This window comes from Pristiophorus japonicus, chromosome 13 (genome assembly GCF_044704955.1).
Source record: "Pristiophorus japonicus isolate sPriJap1 chromosome 13, sPriJap1.hap1, whole genome shotgun sequence".
Taxonomy (NCBI): Eukaryota; Metazoa; Chordata; class Chondrichthyes; family Pristiophoridae; genus Pristiophorus; species Pristiophorus japonicus.
In genome coordinates, this window is record NC_091989.1 from 156,127,693 (window position 1) to 156,135,567 (window position 7,875).

The window sequence follows — 7,875 nt, forward strand, 5'->3', positions numbered from 1 at the left end:
CGACTCGATGGCATCGGCCGCGTGGCGGACGTTGGCAGAGTTTAGGCGCCGTGCCAGCGTGTCTGGCGCCATCCAGCCTGCTCCTCCGCCATCGAGCAGGTCCCTGACCCTGGTCACCTCACCAGCCACAGCCCTCTCTTCCGACCGCCACATGAAACCTCGGCCGTGGAGGTACGGATTCCCGAGCAGCGGCTCCTGCAGGACGGCCGCCACTCCAGCCGGCGGAGAGCTGCGCTTGGTGGAGACTTTGTTCCAGACCCTTATGAGTTCCCTGTAAAAGACAGGCAGCTCCCGGAGGGCGGTCCTGGCACCCCCCAAGTTCACAAACAGGAGCTGCGTGTCATAATTGAGGTCGCGCTGCTGGCGGAAGAAATACCTCGCCAGAGCACACCACCTAGGAGGAGGCTCGACGTAAAGGTATCTCTGCAGGGTCTGAAGACGGAAAGTCGCGAGCTGGGCGCTGACGCACACCAACGACTGACCGCCCTCCTCAAGCGGGAGACTCAAGACCGCGGCAGAGACCCAGTGCTTCCTGTTGTTCCAGAAGAAGTCCACCAGCTTCTTCTGTATCTTGGCGACAAACGCAGGGGGAGGGGTCAAAGTGACCAGCCGGTACCACAACATTGCGGCCACCAGCTGGTTTATGACTAGCGCTCGACCCCTGTAGGACAGCACTCGGAGCAGTCCTGTCCAGCGCCCTAGGCGAGCGGCGACCTTGGCCTCCAGCTCCTGCCAGTTCGCCGGCCAGGCTCCCTCGTCGGGGCTAAGGTAGACTCCCAGATAGAGGAGATGGGTCGTGCTCCAGGCAAAAGGCCTGAGCTCCTCCGGCAGGGAGTCCACCCGCCACTGACCCACCAGGAGTCCGGAACATTTCTCCCAGTTGATCCTGGCGGAGGACGCGGCCGAGTAAATCTCCTGGCACTCACGCATCCTCCGCAGGTCAGCGGGATCCTCTACCGCGAGGAGCACGTCATCGGCGTAAGCCGAGAGGACGACCTCCACGCCCGGCCCTTGCAGTCCTTGTGCATGAAACTCTTTTGAGTTTACCTGCGAAAACATAAAACATTAAACGGTGCCACCCGACCTGGGTGACACTCCAGACATTTACAAGGCCCTTTTTTTTTTTCCCCCTTTTTTTTTTGGGCACTAAAATCACAATTTTCCCCAGTGCCCCCTATAAAAGGGAAGGGGGACACTAAAAGCACCGGCAATTAAAACAAATTAAACTTTAAAACGTAAAATCAAATTAAAATTTGGTTGCCGGGCATGATGATGCACTCCAGTCCCTCCGGTGCCTACCTCTCGCGGAAGGCCGCGAGCGTACCGGCGGACACCGCGTGCTCCATCTCCAAGGACACCCTGGACCGGATGTAAGAGCGGAAGAGAGGCAGGCAGTCAGGTTGAACGACCCCCTCGACCGCCCGCTGCCTGGACCGGCTGATGGCACCCTTGGCCGTGCCCAGGAGCAGTCCTACGAGGAGGCCTTCGGACCTACCTGCTCCCCTCCGCACAGGGTGCCCAAAGATCAGGAGAGTGGGACTGAAGTGCAGCCAGAATTTCAGGAGCAGCCCCTTCAAATAATGGAACAGGGGCTGCAACCTCGTGCACTCAATAAAAACATGGAACACGGACTCCTCCAGACCGCAGAAATTGCAGGCGGCCTGGGAGTCCGTGAACCGGCTTAAAAATTTATTGCACGGCACTGCTCCGTGCACCACCCTCCAGGCCAAGTCCCCGATGAATAGTGGGAGGACCCCTGCGTAGAGTGCCCTCCATCGGGGACCCCCGCCTCCTCCGGACGGCAAGATGGTACGCCATGGCGTGTCCGGACGGCCGGCGAGGATGGCAAAGTTGAGGGTGTGCAGGAGCAGCCCGTACAGGAAACCCCTCCGCGCGGAACTGAAAGGCACGGAGGGGATTTCCCCGAGGCGGCTCAAGTTGTGAGGCGCCGGCCCCCGAGGGAGGTTCCGGGGTTTGGCGCCGATGAGGAATTCCGTCCGGACGGGGGTCAGTTCGGACGGGATCTCCCCACGTGCTTGAGCCTCCTCGATGCACCTAACGGAGTCAGGGCCCAGAGCTGTTTTTAGCGACTCGATGGCATCGGCCGCGTGGCGGACGTTGGCAGAATTTAGGCGCCGCGCCAGCGTGTCTGGCGCCATCCAGCCCGCTCCTCCGCCATCGAGCAGGTCCCTGACCCTGGTCACCTCACCAGCCACAGCCCTCTCTTCCGACCGCCACATAAAGCCTCGGCCGTGGAGGTACGGATTCCCGAGCAGCGGTTCCTGCAGGACGGCCGCCACTCCAGCCGGCGGAGAGCTGCGCTTGGTGGAGACTTTGTTCCAGACCCTGATGAGTTCCCTGTAAAAGACAGGCAGCTCCCGGAGGGCGGTCCTGGCACCCCCCAAGTTCACAAACAGGAGCTGCGTGTCATAATTGAGGTCGAGCTGCTGGCGGAAGAAATACCTCACCAGAGCACACCACCTAGGAGGGGGCTCGACGTAAAGGTATCTCTGCAGGGTCTGAAGACGGAAAGTCGCGAGCTGGGCGCTGACGCACACCAACGACTGACCGCCCTCCTCAAGCGGGAGACTCAGGACCGCGGCAGAGACCCAGTGCTTCCTGTTGTTCCAGAAGAAGTCCACCAGCTTCTTCTGTATCTTGGCGACAAACGCAGGGGGAGGGGTCAAAAGTGACCAGCCGGTACCACAACATTGCGGCCACCAGCTGGTTTATGACTAGCGCTCGACCCCTGTAGGACAGCACTCGGAGCAGTCCTGTCCAGCGCCCTAGGCGAGCGGCGACCTTGGCCTCCAGCTCCTGCCAGTTCGCCGGCCAGGCTCCCTCGTCGGGGCTAAGGTAGACTCCCAGATAGAGGAGATGGGTCGTGCTCCAGGCAAAAGGCCTGAGCTCCTCCGGCAGGGAGTCCACCCGCCACTGACCCACCAGGAGTCCGGAACATTTCTCCCAGTTGATCCTGGCGGAGGACGCGGCCGAGTAAATCTCCTGGCACTCACGCATCCTCCGCAGGTCAGCGGGATCCTCTACCGCGAGGAGCACGTCATCGGCGTAAGCCGAGAGGACGACCTCCACGCCCGGCCCTTGCAGTCCTTGTGCATGAAACTCTTTTGAGTTTACCTGCAAAACATAAAGACATTAAACGGTGCCACCCGACCTGGGTGACACTCCAGACATTTACAAGGCCCTTTTTTTTTTTCCCCCCCTTTTTTTTTGTGTTTTTTTTTTGTGGTTTTTTTTTTTTTGGGCACTAGAATCACAATTGTCCCCAGTGCCCCTTATAAAAGGAGAGGGGGACACTAAAAGCACCGGCAATTAAAACAAATTAAACTTTAAAACGTAAAATCAAATTAAAATTTGGTTGCCGGGCGTGATGATGCACTCCAGTCCCTCCGGTGCCCACCTCTCGCGGAAGGCCGCGAGCGTACCGGTGGACACCGCGTGCTCCATCTCCAAGGACACCCTGGACCGGATGTAAGAGCGGAAGAGAGGCAGGCAGTCAGGTTGAACGACCCCCTCGACCGCCCGCTGCCTGGACCGGCTGATGGCACCCTTGGCCGTGCCCAGGAGCAGTTCTACGAGGAGGCCTTTGGACCTACCCGCTCCCCTCCGCACAGGGTGCCCAAAGATCAGGAGAGTGGGACTGAAGTGCAGCCAGAATTTCAGGAGCAGCCCCTTCAAATAGTGGAACAGGGGCTGCAACCTTGTGCATTCAATAAAAACATGGAACACGGACTCCTCCAGACCGCAGAAATTGCAGGCGGCCTGGGAGTCCGTGAACCGGCTTAAAAATTTATTGCACGGCACTGCTCCATGCACCACCCTCCAGGCCAAGTCCCCGATGAATAGTGAGAGGACCCCTGCGTAGAGTGCCCTCCATCGGGGACCCCCGCCTCCTCCGGACGGCAAGATGGTACGCCATGGCGTGTCCGGACGGCCGGCGGGGATGGCAAAGTTGAGGGTGTGCAGGAGCAGCCCGTACAGGAAACCCCTCCGCGCGGAACTGAAAGGCACGGAGGGGATTTCCCCGAGGCGGCTCAAGTTGTGAGGCGCCGGCCCCCGAGGGAGGTTCCGGGGTTTGGCGCCGATGAGGAATTCCGTCCGGACGGGGGTCAGTTCGGACGGGATCTCCCCACGTGCTTGAGCCTCCTCGATACACCTAACGGAGTCAGGGCCCAGAGCTGTTTTTAGCGACTCGATGGCATCGGCCGCGTGGCGGACGTTGGCAGAATTTAGGCGCCGCGCCAGCGTGTCTGGCGCCATCCAGCCCGCTCCTCCGCCATTGAGCAGGTCCCTGACCCTGGTCACCTCACCAGCCACAGCCCTCTCTTCCGACCGCCACATAAAACCTCGGCCGTGGAGGTACGGATTCCCGAGCAGCGGCTCCTGCAGGACGGCCGCCACTCCAGCCGGCGGAGAGCTGCGCTTGGTGGAGACTTTGTTCCAGACCCTGATGAGTTCCCTGTAAAAGACAGGCAGCTCCCGGAGGGCGGTCCTGGCACCCCCCAAGTTCACAAACAGGAGCTGCGTGTCATAATTGAGGTCGAGCTGCTGGCGGAAGAAATACCTCACCAGAGCACACCACCTAGGAGGGGGCTCGACGTAAAGGTATCTCTGCAGGGTCTGAAGACGGAAAGTCGCGAGCTGGGCGCTGACGCACACCAACGACTGACCGCCCTCCTCAAGCGGGAGACTCAGGACCGCGGCAGAGACCCAGTGCTTCCTGTTGTTCCAGAAGAAGTCCACCAGCTTCTTCTGTATCTTGGCGACAAACGCAGGGGGAGGGGTCAAAGTGACCAGCCGGTACCACAACATTGCGGCCACCAGCTGGTTTATGACTAGCGCTCGACCCCTGTAGGACAGCACTCGGAGCAGTCCTGTCCAGCGCCCTAGGCGAGCGGCGACCTTGGCCTCCAGCTCCTGCCAGTTCGCCGGCCAGGCTCCCTCGTCGGGGCTAAGGTAGACTCCCAGATAGAGGAGATGGGTCGTGCTCCAGGCAAAAGGCCTGAGCTCCTCCGGCAGGGAGTCCACCCGCCACTGACCCACCAGGAGTCCGGAACATTTCTCCCAGTTGATCCTGGCGGAGGACGCGGCCGAGTAAATCTCCTGGCACTCACGCATCCTCTGCAGGTCAGCGGGATCCTCTACCGCGAGGAGCACGTCATCGGCGTAAGCCGAGAGGACGACCTCCACGCCCGGCCCTTGCAGTCCTTGTGCATGAAACTCTTTTGAGTTTATCTGCGAAAACATAAAACATTAAAGAGTGCCACCCGACCTGGGTGACACTCCAGACATTTACAAGGCCCTTTTTTTTTTTTTTTTTCCCCCCTTTTTTTTTTGTGTTTTTCTTTTTTTGGTTTTTTTTTGGGCACTAAAATCACAATTTTTCCCCAGTGCCCCCTATAAAAGGGAAGGGGACACTAAAAGCACCGGCAATTAAAACAAATTAACTTTAAAACGTAAAATCAAATTAAAATTTGGTTGCCGGGCGTGATGATGCACTCCAGTCCCTCCGGTGCCCACCTCTCGCGGAAGGCCGCGAGCGTACCGGTGGACACCGCGTGCTCCATCTCCAAGGACACCCTGGACCGGATGTAAGAGCGGAAGAGAGGCAGGCAGTCAGGTTGAACGACCCCCTCGACCGCCCGCTGCCTGGACCGGCTGATGGCACCCTTGGCCGTGCCCAGGAGCAGTCCTACGAGGAGGCCTTCGGACCTACCCGCTCCCCTCCGCACAGGGTGCCCAAAGATCAGGAGAGTGGGACTGAAGTGCAGCCAGAATTTCAGGAGCAGCCCCTTCAAATAATGGAACAGGGGCTGCAACCTTGTGCACTCAATAAAAACATGGAACACGGACTCCTCCAGACCGCAGAAATTGCAGGCGGCCTGGGAGTCCGTGAACCGGCTTAAAAATTTGTTGCACGGCACTGCTCCGTGCACCACCCTCCAGGCCAAGTCTCCTTGTGCATGAAACTCTTTTAGGAGTCTACCTGCAAAACATAAACAACATTAAACTGTGCCACCCGACCTGGGTGACACAGCAGACATTTTCAAGCCCCTTTTTTTTTTTTTTTTTTTTTGGTTTTTGGTTTTTTTTTTTTTGGGGCGCTAAAATCAAATTTTTCCAGTGCCCCCTATAAAAGGAGAGGGGGACACTAAAAACACCGGCAATTAAAACAAATTAAACTTTAAAACGTAAAATCAAATTAAAATTTGGTTGCCGGGCGTGATGATGCACTCCAGTCCCTCCGGTGCCCACCTCTCGCGGAAGGCCGCGAGCGTACCGGTGGACACCGCGTGCTCCATCTCCAAGGACACCCTGGACCGGATGTAAGAGCGGAAGAGAGGCAGGCAGTCAGGTTGAACGACCCCCTCGACCGCCCGCTGCCTGGACCGGCTGATGGCACCCTTGGCCGTGCCCAGGAGCAGTCCTACGAGGAGGCCTTCGGACCTACCCGCTCCCCTCCGCACAGGGTGCCCAAAGATCAGGAGAGTGGGACTGAAGTGCAGCCAGAATTTCAGGAGCAGCCCCTTCAAATAATGGAACAGGGGCTGCAACCTTGTGCACTCAATAAAAACATGGAACACGGACTCCTCCAGACCGCAGAAATTGCAGGCGGCCTGGGAGTCCGTGAACCGGCTTAAAAATTTGTTGCACGGCACTGCTCCGTGCACCACCCTCCAGGCCAAGTCTCCTTGTGCATGAATCCCAAAAAGTTAGTTTGCAGGTGCAGCAGGTAATCAGGAAGGCGAATGGAATGTTGGCCTTCATTGCGAGAGGGATGGAGTACAAAAGCAGGGAGGTCCTGCTGCAACTGTATAGGGTATTGGTGAGGCCGCACCTGGAGTACTGCGTGCAGTTTTGGTCACCTTACTTAAGGAAGGATATACTAGCTTTGGAAGGGGTACAGAGACGATTCACTAGGCTGATTCCGGAGATGAGGGGGTTACCTTATGATGATAGATTGAGTAGACTGGGTCTTTTCTCGTTGGAGTTCAGAAGGATGAGGGGTGATCTTATAGGAACATTTAAAATAATGAAAGGGATAGACAAGATAGAGGCAGAGAGGTTGTTTCCACTGGTCGGGGAGACTAGAACTAGGGGGCACAGCCTCAAAATACGGGGGAGCCAATTTAAAACCGAGTTGAGAAGGAATTTCTTCTCCCAGAGGGTTGTGAATCTGTGGAATTCTCTGCCCAAGGAAGCAGTTGAGGCTAGCTCATTGAATATATTCAAATCACAGATAGATAGATTTTTAACCAATAAGGGAATTAAGGGTTATGAGGAGCTGAGTCCACGGCCAGATCATCCATGATCTTGTTGAATGGCGGAGCAGGCTCGAGGGGCTAGATGGCCTACTCCTGTTCCTAATTCTTAGGTTCTTATGTTCTTATTGCACCTCCCCATTAGACCTTGATTAATCTGAACATTACACTTAAAATGTAATTTGAAGGGAAGATTTTAAAAAACTTCAATGAGAACACTGGTCTTATGACTCATTAAATCCGAGTATTTCAATGCAAATATAATAAATGCATTGGAATAATATTGCATATGAACAATTAAATCAGGACTTGCTAAATTAGAGCATTTAATTCAAAATGTAACCATTGCAAGCTATATTTTATTGCAGGCACCAATAGTGATTCAGCATATTTTAATCATTGGTCCACAATAAAGCTCAAATAAACCCTTAGTGTTAATTTCCTACATTATAACAGTGACTACATTCCAAAAGTACTTCATTGGCTGTAAAGTACATTATTCTGGTGGTCGTGAAAGGCGCTATATAAATCCAAGTCTTTATTTCCTTATAATTTAGGAATATCAACTTACAAGATTTTCCTATATAAGAAACCA